This window comes from Cupressus sempervirens, chromosome 5 (genome assembly GCF_028749045.1).
Source record: "Cupressus sempervirens isolate cs-2001-9-10 chromosome 5, ASM2874904v1, whole genome shotgun sequence".
Classification (NCBI taxonomy): domain Eukaryota; kingdom Viridiplantae; phylum Streptophyta; class Pinopsida; order Cupressales; family Cupressaceae; genus Cupressus; species Cupressus sempervirens.
In genome coordinates, this window is record NC_143122.1 from 301,639,097 (window position 1) to 301,651,547 (window position 12,451).

Below are 12,451 nucleotides of genomic sequence, written 5' to 3' on the forward strand. Positions count from 1 at the left end.
ATTGTGACTCATTTATATTGTTCCTTTTAGAATCGCTCTTCTGGCCTGAATATCTCTAAGAATATTCGATGGTTCCTTCCTATTAATGCCAATTGCCCTCCACGTCCATCGATAACTCCATATATATGTTGATTGGAGGGTGGCCACTAGTCGCATCCCGTAGACACTCATTAATCAATTAGTTATGGTTATGTTAATATATATATTATTTTATATATGATATTTAAATATATTAGACTACTTACTCTTATATCTATATACTCATATATCATTATTGTACCATATTTATTAATAGATATAATATTATATCAATTAATATATTTAAATTTAGTAATCAATTCTTTATTAATAGTATTTATATTCAAATGCAATAATAGTTAGATATATTATTATCTTATTGATTTATAATGTAATTATAACATTTATTTATTCTTATATCTTGATATTATTATTATGAATAATAATAATATAAATAATTAAGTAAAATAAATAGGTCATAAATATTTATCTATATAGTTTATCAATATTATTTCTTTTGTGAATAATCGATAATAGCATATGAATTATTATTATATTTTATACAATTATAATTATAGGATTCTCTTTAGGAGGGGTCATTACACACCATGTCAATAGTATGGAACAGGACTATCAGTTGGCTCTAAAGGCTGAAGAGAAATAGATTAGACAATATAACCAGAGGAATAGAGGAGGACAAAGAGTCATATCAAACCCCTTTCAAGGAAGTTTCAGTTATGGTTGAGGAGACTCATTCTTGGGATTTGATAAAGCAATAGATAACTGACAAGAACCTCAAAACCCAGAAAGAGGAAGGGGTTTTCAAAGAGGACAAGGCTATGGTAGCGGAAGAGGATGGGAAAATCAAAGAAGGCCTTTTGTTTGCTTCAGATGCGGAGAGAAAGGGCACAGGGCTTTCAAATGCTCAAACTATAACATGCCAAAAAGAATGCAAGGAGGACAAACTAGAGTGAACTTGATGTAGATAGAAGAAGAGGATAAAGAAGTCTCACCAGACATAGGAGAAAATCTCATGATAAGGAGATCAATGATCATTCCAGAGAAGGATGAAACTCCTGCAAATAACTCTAAGAATTCATGGCTGCAAACTAACATCTGCAAAATAGGTGCACTTTAAGTGGAAAGGTATCTCAAGTTATTATTGATGGGGGTAGTTGTGAGAATATGGTGTCTAGAGAAATGGTAAAGAAACTAGGTTTACAATGTGAAAAGCACCCTCATCCCTATCGTATTGCATGGGTTAAGAAAGGAAATGAAATCACTATTGATAAAAGATGTTTAGTAAGGTTTACCATAGGAAAGCTATATAAGGATGAGATATGATGTGATGTTATCCCCATGGATACTTGTCATATATTATTAGGGAGACCATGGTGGTACAATAGGGAGGTCACCCATAATGGCGAGAAGAATACATACACATTTTGGCAGGATGGCTCAAAAGTGGTTCTATTACCACTTAAGGATGAAAAGAAGCATGAGGCCATGTTGTCTACAAAAGAAGTTGCTAAGGAAATGAAGGTGACATGGTGTTGTTATGCCTTGGTAGTGAAAAGAAAAGAAGACCAGGACAACCCAATACCATCTGATGCAATGAAGGTATTATAGGAATTTTCTGATGTTGTGCCTGATGAATTACCAGATGGTCTACCATTAAAGAGGGATATCCAACACCACATTGATCTTATCCCTAGAGCCACCCTACCTAATCAAGCAGCCTATCAAATGAATCCAATCCATCATGTAGAGCTAAATAAATAGGTCACAAAACTCCTACAAAAGGGTTTGGTAGAGAAAGCATGAGCCCATCCACAGTACCAACATTGTTGACTCCAAAAAGGATGGTACATGGAGGATGTGCATTGACAGTAGAGAAATTAATAATATTACCATTAAGTACCAATTTCCTATTCCTTGTATTGAGGACATGATGGATGAATTGGTACGTGCCAAGTACTTCAGCCAGATTGATTTTCAAAGTGGTTATCACCATATTTGTATTTGAGAAGGGGATGAATGGAAGATAGTTTTCAAAACAAAGGATGGTTTGTATAAATGGATGGTTATGCCATTTAGACTTTCTAATGCACCAAGCACATTCATGCAATTGATGAATACTGTACTGTGACTTTATATTGGTAAGTTTGTGGTTGTTTATTTTGATGACATCTTAGTTTTTAGCAAGAACAAATAAAAAAATTTACAACACCTGAAAGCTATCTTGGTTGTACTAAGAGCAGATACACTTTATACATACTGAAAGAAGTGTAGATTCATGCAGACTAGCTTAACCTTTTTAGGATTTGTCATTTCTAGAGATGGTATTCAGATGGACCCAAAGAAGATCAAAGCGATTCTCAAATGGCCTACTCCTACAAACATAACAGAGGTAAGGAGTTTCCATGGGTTAGCCACTTTCTATCAAAAGTTTATCAGGAACTTTAGTAGCATTTTAGCACCTATAACATATTGCACAAAGGGAAGGGATTTTTCCTGGACAACAGATGCAGAAGAAAGTTTCAAGTTTTTAAAGGAGAAGGTAACTATAGCTCCTATACTTGCACTTCCAAATTTTGACAAAGTTTTTGAAGTAGAGTGTGATGCTTCCAATATCAGAATAGGTGTTGTTCTTAGTCAAGTAGGTAAACTTGTAGCCTTTTTTAGTGAAAAAATCAATGATAAAAGAAAACATTACTCCACCTATGATCTAGAATTCTATGCCATTTTTCAAGCATTATGCCATTGGAGACACTAGTTAGTGCTGTAAGAGTTTGTGCTATTTACTGACCATCTTGCTCTGAAATACATCAACACCCAAAAGAAGTTGAATACATGACATGCCAGGTGGGTCTCTTTCTTATAGGGATACACCTTTTTTTTGAAGCATAAGTTTGGGAAACAAAATTAGGTTGCTGATGCCTTAAGCAGGCGTACTTCTCTATTGACCACAATGGCAATTGAAGTCATTGGATTTGATACTATTAAAACAATGTATGCTGCTAATGATGATTTTTGAGAAATTGTGTAATAGTTGAATGGTTCAAGCATTGGTAGGACATCTCATGTCAAAGGTGATTATTTTCTATAAGATGGCTACTGCTTCAAGGGAAGACAACTATGCATACTAGCTAGCTCTATGCAAGAAAATATTATTCAGGAATTCCAAGTGGAGGGATGACTGGACACTTCAGAAAGGACAAAAAAAACACTTTGTGGCATATAAGTTTTATTGGCTGAAGCTCAAGAGAGACATTACTAAGTATGTGGTGAGGTGTAGAATCTGTCAAATGGCTAAGGGACATTCACATAATATAGGTTTATACATGTCGTTGCCAATTCCCATTGAACCATGGACTAACTTGAGTATGGATTTTGTATTGGGTCTTCCACATACTCAGCAAGGTAATGACTCTATTTTTCTTGTTGTTGATTGATTTTCCAAAATGGCTCACTTTATTGCCTATAAAAAGACTAATGATGCCACTAGGATTGCTGAATTGTTCTTCTCAGAAGTTGTTCATTTACATGGTCTACCCAAAACCAGTACTTCTGACCATGATACCAAGTTAGAGTCATTTTTGGAGGACTTTATGGAAGAAATTGAGAACCAAGTTACCATTTAGCAATGCCTAATATCCTCAAACCGATGGACAAATGGAGGTAGTCAATCGAAGTTTGGGGAATCTATTACGATGCATTGTTGGTGAGAAGCCCAAACAATGGACTTGGCAAATTAACAGGAAAATCTCCTTTCCAAATTGTTTATGGTAGAAATCCTTTAGGTGTTCTAGATCTCATGCCTCTACAATTGGATGATAGGATTAGTGATGATGGAGTGGCCTTTGTTGAATGCCTTCAACAACTCCAACAAGATGTCCGACACAAGTTACAACTCAACAATGACAACTATAAGATTCTTGTAGATGCTACTAGAAGACACCAAACATTTACTGGAGGTGACTTGGTCATGGTTTACTTACACTGTGAGTAGTTTCCTACTAGCACATATCACAAACTGAAATACAAAAAGATTGGGCCTTGCAAAATCCTTAAGAAAATTAATGATAATGCTTATAAAATTAGCTTACCCAACAATCTAGACATCTCTCCTATGTTTAATGTTTCTGATTTGCATAAATTTATGGAAATGTTCTAGAGGTAGCTGATGGACAAGAAGTTGAGTGGTAATATCACCTTCCAAATAAGAAACAAGATACCATTGCCTGAATTCTCGACAAACAATCTCTTTTCACAAGGCACAGTCAATACAATTGATATTTAGTATAGTGGGATGGCTTACCAGACACTAAAAATACATGGCTATCTGAGTGGGTAGTGTTGCAGTTGGATCCTTCCAAGTTGCACCACTTCACCAATAGTCATTTGTAGGAGCAACGTTTCTTTCAAGAAGGGGAGAATGATGCAGGGAGTTCAGAGAGTTGTAAATTTTGACTTGGATCTGAGTTTTCTTAAAAACTTTTGGGTTATTTTTTACATCTATAGGTGAGGTGGATTCGAACTATGCTGGGGCCATTTCAATTTATTTTTTGAGAGCCAAAAATTCCATCTTGACCTTTTAATTTTAGTTTTAAAATATCTTAGGCATTTTTTTATTTTTTTGCTTTGTAATAACTTCAAAGTTTCTTTCTAAATTTTGGAGATTAGTTGGCAACTCACCTTTATGGTTAAAGGGTAGATATAGGAAACTTCAAATTTTCTTTCGGAGGTTTTTTAGAAGTTACCAAAAATGGCATATTTTTCTAGTTGTCGAAATCTACCAAATTTGGAGATTTCCTATTTTCTCTTATTTGAGTCAGTTGTTATTTAATGGAGTTAGAGATCCATGTAGAAGCAGTTTTAGGTAATGAAAAATTCAAAGTTTGAATCAATATTAGGTTTTTTAATGAGTGTTATTTTTTTTGTGAATTGAGATTGGTGTGCTACATTACTCAAGTGTTTAGGAAACACTCATTTGAACTAGTCTTGAAAAAAGATGATGGTTCTATTGATTTGAATTATCTTACCTTGCACATTTAATAGAGATGGTCTCTTGTTACAATAGGTTGAAATAAATAGTTAGGTGGCTCCTTTTCTAGATGCACATTTTACATAGGAAGATCAATTGGTTGGAAGCCATTGCACAGAGGTAGAGAAAAAATTAGTGGAGTGGATTTTGGCTATAGGGATGAGGTATGGTAGAGTGTTGGCAGAGAGTTGGGTGACAAGCTTTAGACTTGGGAACAACTAGAGGAGAAGGTGGAGGACATTAGGAACAAAGTGCTTTCAAAGGAATAGAAATATGCAATGTTGAAGGCTATGGTGTCCACAAACAAAAATCAAGATCAGCTTTGGGAAAAAAATAACAATTTGGTCTCCCAGAACAATTAGGTCAGACCAAATTGGAGATGTACATTGATAGTCTGGAAGGAAAAATATGTGAAGAGGAAGCACAAGGAGGAGACTCCAAAAGAGGAGGAACCCATTCCTAAGGCCTTCTAGGGGCTCAAAATTTCAATTTTCTCTTGTAAAGAATGATACATGGTGGAAATATAACTCCACTAGAGAAATCTAGGTTTACTATTTGAGTGGCCATGTTACTATATGACTATCTGTTTAATTATTTTAGTAAAAATATTATATTTATAGCTTAATAATATTTGTAGGACACTTGTATATCTCCCAATTTTAAGGAATGTCATGTAACTAATATCCTAGTAACTATATAATCTCTTGTTTTAATAAAAATTATGTATTTAAATGGAAAGAAGGTACATAAAATAGTACATATATCTTATGATAGTTTAACTATTTAATTTGAATATTTTTAAGATTTCTACCATGAACACTTTTATTAACTTTAATTTCTTAAAGTGATAGATGTGAATATTTGACTCACTTATTTGTTAATATTTAGATGCAATGCTAGAAACTTATATTAGTATATATTTATATCTCTATATATAACTTGTAGATAAATTAAATTTCTATTTATGTGTCCATAAATTCTTGGTTTACAAGTAAAATTTGAAAGATTCTTAATGAGTCTAGGAAAGACAAATCTTACTTTGTACAAAGTCTAAAAATTGAAATAAAAAATGAGGTAAGAATAAGCTTTAACCAAAATTTGGAAAAAGAGATTATGTATGTTTATCTATATTTAGAATGAAATTTATTCTCAGAAGTAGAAAAATATAAGCACAATGTATTTTTCTAGTTGTTCTATCTATTTACAACTTTTTCTATGTTACTATTGTCGTTTTATCATTTATTATATAAATGTATTGTATTTAAATTATTTTTTAGAAGATTTTGATAGCAACTTTTTTGTCAAATTAAAAATTATTTAAAAAACAATATTTCTTAACTATTTCTTTATCAAAGAAATGGCATAGGTGACAGAAGTTTCTATAAGTAATATTTAATCTAACATATTAGCTAAAATTGATAGTTAATATAATTTTTTAAATTTAATATTTAATGGTAACTTATTAGCTAAAAAGAAGATTCTACTCTATGCTAAAATTTCTCAAACAAAAGAGATACACCCTTCTTTTTTCTTAGCTATTTCTTTTGAAAAAAGAAAGATATATGCTCAAATTTTTATATTAGTTTTTTATAATTTTTGTTAAGATAACAAATTATTGTAAACAATTCTAGTGGTGTTGGGTTGCTTTCCACTGACAAGCCGGGGATTTCCTCTATGCTAAGTGGGTCATTTGGGTTCTCACTAGCGACAAGGCTTGGAGAATCCTATTATTACATTTCCCTAGGCTTTCTAGTCAACCAACCTATCTAGAAAGGGATTGGCTTTCAAACCCTTCTTGTGACCTGTAAACCTATGTAGTTTCAGGGCATTTTTGTTGCTAAAAGCATATGGAAAGCATGAGAAGCCATCAAGTCATGGCTTTGCTGGGCTGGTAATGGGTTCATAGATGGACTCACTATGAAATAAAAAAACTTGTGGTAGTCTCCCTTGTTTGTTGTTCAAGGTGTTCCACTAGCTAAAATTCAAGGCACTCGCACGCTCTGCTTATTTTGAAGGGGCATCACGACTAATGAAAATTTGTTTAGCACTCCCCACTGGATTCTTGACAAGGGCTTAACTACCTCCTATGTACTATTAGTTGAGTGGTTGTATCAAGCATTAATAGATTAGTCTTTTGGTGCAACAGCAACCCCACTCTAACAAGTGGTATCAAAGCTTGGTCACAGGTTTGAATCCTTAGACCCTCGAGTAACCTTGAGGGGGAGATTGTTGGAAATTTGTTCAGTGCTCCCCTTGGAATTTGTGAAAAGGGCTTAACTGCCTTGTATGTACTATAAGTTGAATGGTTGTATCGAGCATTAATAGATTGGTCTTTTGGTGCAATGATAACACCACTCTAACAAAGACACCCAAAGATTTGTTTTCCAAGGTTATTATGAGCCTTCACTCATGGGAGGACCTATAGGTGTAGTTCAAACTTATCTATCTAGATTGAGAAATAGTTGATCTTCTAATTTTTGCAGTGCCTACTAATCTGTCACACATGATTGGTAGTCAAGGTTACTATGAACCTTCACTCATGGGAGGACCTACAAGTGTAGTTTAAACTTAGCTGTCTAGATTGACAAATAGTTGATCTTCTAATTTTTGTAGTGCTTACCAATTTGTTACACAGGATTGGTATTCACTCATCTCACCCATGGTGGAAATATTCGAAGTGGTATCTTGCTACTCCTATGACCAGCTACAAACCCAATTTGGGCTATCAGTGTCTAGTTCCCAACATTCTAATGGTTGATACTCTCAATCAATGCTGGCATTTGTAGTCTTCTTATAAGACTTGGAGTCTTAGATTTTCTACTTGGCATTTGCAGTCTTCTCATAAGACTTGGAGTCTTAGATTTTCTATAGTATGGCACACCATCACAAAGCCAAAGATTGCTCACTTTGTATGGTGTCTCCTTTTCCAGGGGCTGCCATTGGGCCCTCAAATCCAACATTTGGGAGTTCCAGATCCTAGATGTCCTTTTTGTGGCTAGGCTGAAAGTTTCCTGCATATTTTTTGGTTCTATAGGTGAGCCTAGAATTATTCACTCTGGATCCATGATTTTTTCAAGCCTTTTCATTCGGAGGCTTTTACATGGCATATGGTTGTGCTAGGTGATTCACCTAGGCTATCTTTTAAATATTCCTATATATGGTACACTTTTAGAATGAAGATTTTATTTACTATTAAGAAGGACCACAATGTTGTTTTGTTCTCTCACAACTTTCTTGATATACATGTTGCTATGTACTCTAAAACATGTATTTACAATAATTTCATGATGTAGATCCAAGTAGATACAAATAAGGTCATATTGGAGGTTGCTCACCTACAAGAGCTTTTAGCACATTGGGGAAATGCCCCTTCTATGATTTCCCATGTGCTCGTAGTTGTCGAAGAGTCTGTAGTAGCTCTACATGCTACTTGCATACTCCTAGGTCGCAACCTCATCACCGCCCTCCTAGTGGAAATTTTAATGGTCAATGCCACTCAGCCTCACCTTCACAAAGGTTAGGTTCAATTTAGTCCCTAGTGGCTCCTCTTGCTACCCCTGATGTGGGCTGGCCATCTGCTCATAGAGACCCCAAGTGGGCTTTCCCTCAGTTGGAATTAGTTATCTTTCTGCCCAGGCTAGAGGGAGAAAAAGAAACTGATGTTGTTGCTACTACTCTTGATGATGGTTGGGCTCTCTTTGAGCCAACTGCCAACCCCAAAGACTTCTATGGTTTTGATGATAAAGAGCCTCCCTCAGCTAGCACTGCTCTTGTAGGTTGAGGGCTTTATGTATTTTGTTAATAGTTTTTTTGATGAATAGCTGTCTTATTGGGCTTCGTACTGTATAAACTCGCGGGGTGATCTTGTATCCCTTGACCCCCTTTTTTGGATATGTATCTTTAATATTTAATTAATTGAAAATGTCTATTCATCAAAAAAAGCAATGTTAACTTTTGTGGTTGAAGTAAGGAAGGTAAAAAATAAATATTATTATTATTATCAATATTGAATTATATAACTTTTGAGTCAAGTTTATTAACTCCTCATATTTAGTAATTCACAAGAACCCATCTCTCATAAGAATAAATTAAATAGTCATTACATCTAGATACAAAGCTTATTAAATAGACTTTCACAAGAATATCATTGTACTATCACGATATCATTTCATTATGTACTATACCTTATTTAAAGGGCTTTGTATGTACAAAGCTACACAAATAGCAAGAAAATTGTAATGAATTCCAATTGTATTAAAAATTTTTAATTCTTAGCTTCCAAAGGAAACTTTGGTAGTACATTTGATTTGATTTAGTGATTAATTAATAATAAAATATAATATATTTAATGTTTTCAATTAATTTATAAATATATCAAAAAGTAAATTTGAAAATTATATAAACTTTATTACTATAATGAACCTCATACAAATTAAGCTAGCAGAGTAAAATATAATAATTGTTAATTTGCACAAAGAAACTCTAATAGTTACCCTTCATAATTAGTTTACGACTAATATTTTCCTTTTAACACAAATATAATTAAACAAACAAGTGTTGTAGGTGTTGGAGATCAGATTTTGATTAATATACAATCATTTAAATCTTCATAAAATCAATCACTGTGACACTCAACTTCTCTAATTTCAATATCATTTCTTTGCTAATTTAATTCTATGTTTCAAGTTGTATTCAACTTAGGAATCAAACTTAGTGTGTGATGTTTAAGCCTTGCCATCAAACATATGTAACATTAAATAGTTCTTGATTCTATTTTGAATGTAACATTTCACTCTATTTTATCTTCGATCAATCTAATAATCAAACTCAACTCCTATCTCACAGGGATCTTGAATGCCAAAAATGTTAGGATTAAATTGTCATCCTTTTTATTCTTTATTTAATATTTTTCTGGATTTCTGCTCGTTTCTTTCGAACATCGATTGAGGGTAGTGCCTAATCAATGGCAGCGCCAGTATAGTATGCTGCTTATACTTGACTGACTGAAGCATGATTACTTAGGGCCCGTTTGGCAAAGGGAATACAAGTGGAATAGGCATATGTATATTCTTAAACTTTTGAATTATTTGTTTGGATGCACCAAATCGAAATTGGAATAGGAATAAAATTGGAATACGTATTCCAATTTTGGCCCAAAAATGAGCATTTTCTATTCCACCTAAATAGGTGGAAGTGGAATACATATTCCCATTCCAATTTTTTTAATTTTAGAAAATATAAATTTTTGAGTTTGTGAATTCTGCATCAAATTCTAGGTGAATCAAACAAGAATAGAAATACATAACCCCATTTTCTATTTGAGAATAAGTATTTCAGAATAGATATTCCTATTCCCATTTTTATATTCTCGCAGCCAAACAGACCCTTAAAGAAAACAATTCAAATAGGCAAAATAAATCTAACACAAAATGGGCAAATAGAAATATACCATAATAAAGTAAAAGTAACATACATTACAATCTATATCAACAGTGATATATGATCATATAACAATACACCCACTGGTAAGGGTTAGCCCTTTCCCACTTTGTCCAATCAGAATAATATACAGTCCCACTTTACTTTATCTAATCACAATGTCAGAATAATACATCTATGATGTTTCTTATTTGAACATTTGAATAGTGCATACCTGTAGTATAACCATCTCCATAGATAACAACTGCTTGTGGTGGTGGTTTCTGGCGAGGATGAAGGAAGTAGTCGACGAAATAAGCAGCATAAGAATTGGAAGAAATGAATGTGTATGGAATCCCTGCCTCTTCAGTAGCCCTACGAATGGTCTTCTTAATATCATTTAATCTCTGAAAGGGAGGCAACGATTTGGTTCTGTCCACCTCATTGCCGAATTCTGATGGCAGGAACCTCTGTTTGGACCCACAAAAACATATAACACAAATGTTATGGATAAATCTGAGTAGCAGGTATAGTTAATTTAGTACATCATAGATTCTAAATGATAAATCTGATTTTGGTGGGTTTTGTTGAGTATCTTTGTATGCAATTTAAATAGCTATTATTCTGACTTATTGTGGGATCTGTTGATCAAAAGTCTCTCACTTGGTCAATGGATTCTTAATCTACTAGTAAAGTTGTTTGCTTCTGAATAAACCCACCAGAAATTGAATTAGAATGAGACCGAAATTATACTCCAACTACCTCAAATTAATATTGTGTATACTAAGGACCCTATTAGAGTTTGTTATATACGAATTGAATCATCCTCCTAAGTACAAAATAAGATAAATTATAAGTTTATTGAACAATCACAAGCGGCTAATGTTTTTTCTGCTACTGATTATGCGAGAGAGAAGTTCAAAGCCATTTATACCTTTATATTTCCCGCTTCCTTGATCGCCTTTATAATATTGAGCTGATCTAATTGCTGGGGAATGGCAACCGCAGGTATCAGTATGTCCACCTGCTTGATTGCATCGACAAGGCTGGTATGATCATCTAAAGATCCCGTATCCCATAAACAGCATGTCAGTGTTAAATAGATCCTTCTAATAAGATCAAAATCAATATGAATATGAATATGCCTGTGACATTTTGAATATCCGACCTGAAGAATGTTTATACCAGCGTCTCTAAATTGTTGGAGTAATTGTGACTTGGCAGAATGAGGAGATGCAGTGGAAGGACGCACAAATGCAAATGTTGGGTATCCAAGTGAGACACTGGCTTCCGCCATGTATTTTCCAATGTATCCAGTTGCTCCAATTATCAGTATTCTGTTCATCTTTCAAGAAAATTTAATTCACTGCAAAATCATAGAAATGTATCAGACAACTTGAATGAAATATGAAACAATCTCAACAATAACAGCTAGTTCTTCATATCTCTTCATGAAACAAAGCTAAAATAAAATGATCACCAAATTCTTTAGTGAATACCTTGCTGAGATCTTGATTTGAAGGTTTAGTTCCTGTGAAACCACTATTTAACGTGATTATTTGATGAATGCATACTTTTTCTGAATGTTTTACAATATTTTAAGTTTTGCGAGTTCAAATACAAGATGATTGTTTATAATAAATTTTAATATCTATTAAAATATTTCATGTGCATTAAACACATCATAGTAATGGTTAGTTTTAAATATTAATTGATTAATCAATTAATATATTGCATATGCTTTAACACATGGTGACAGTCACTTGCAAATGTTTAGATTATTAGAATAATGGATACGATAAAGTTAACAGTTTTTTATTATTATATGTCATATGCATTAACACATGGTGATGATGGTCATTTGTAGACATATAATTTTGCTATAGAAAATAATACAATAAAATCAAAACTTTATTTAAATATCTCATTTTGTATTGTCATTTGGGCATGTGTAGTTTATTATTGATA

The 12,451-nt window shown here is 33.4% G+C and overlaps 1 pseudogene; it reads right to left on the minus strand.

Annotated features, from left to right (window-relative positions):
• Nucleotides 1–11,828, minus strand: part of LOC149555776 (isoeugenol synthase 1-like) — an 81,751-nt pseudogene extending 69,923 nt beyond the window's left edge.
• Between the last annotated feature and the right edge of the window lie 623 nt (nt 11,829–12,451).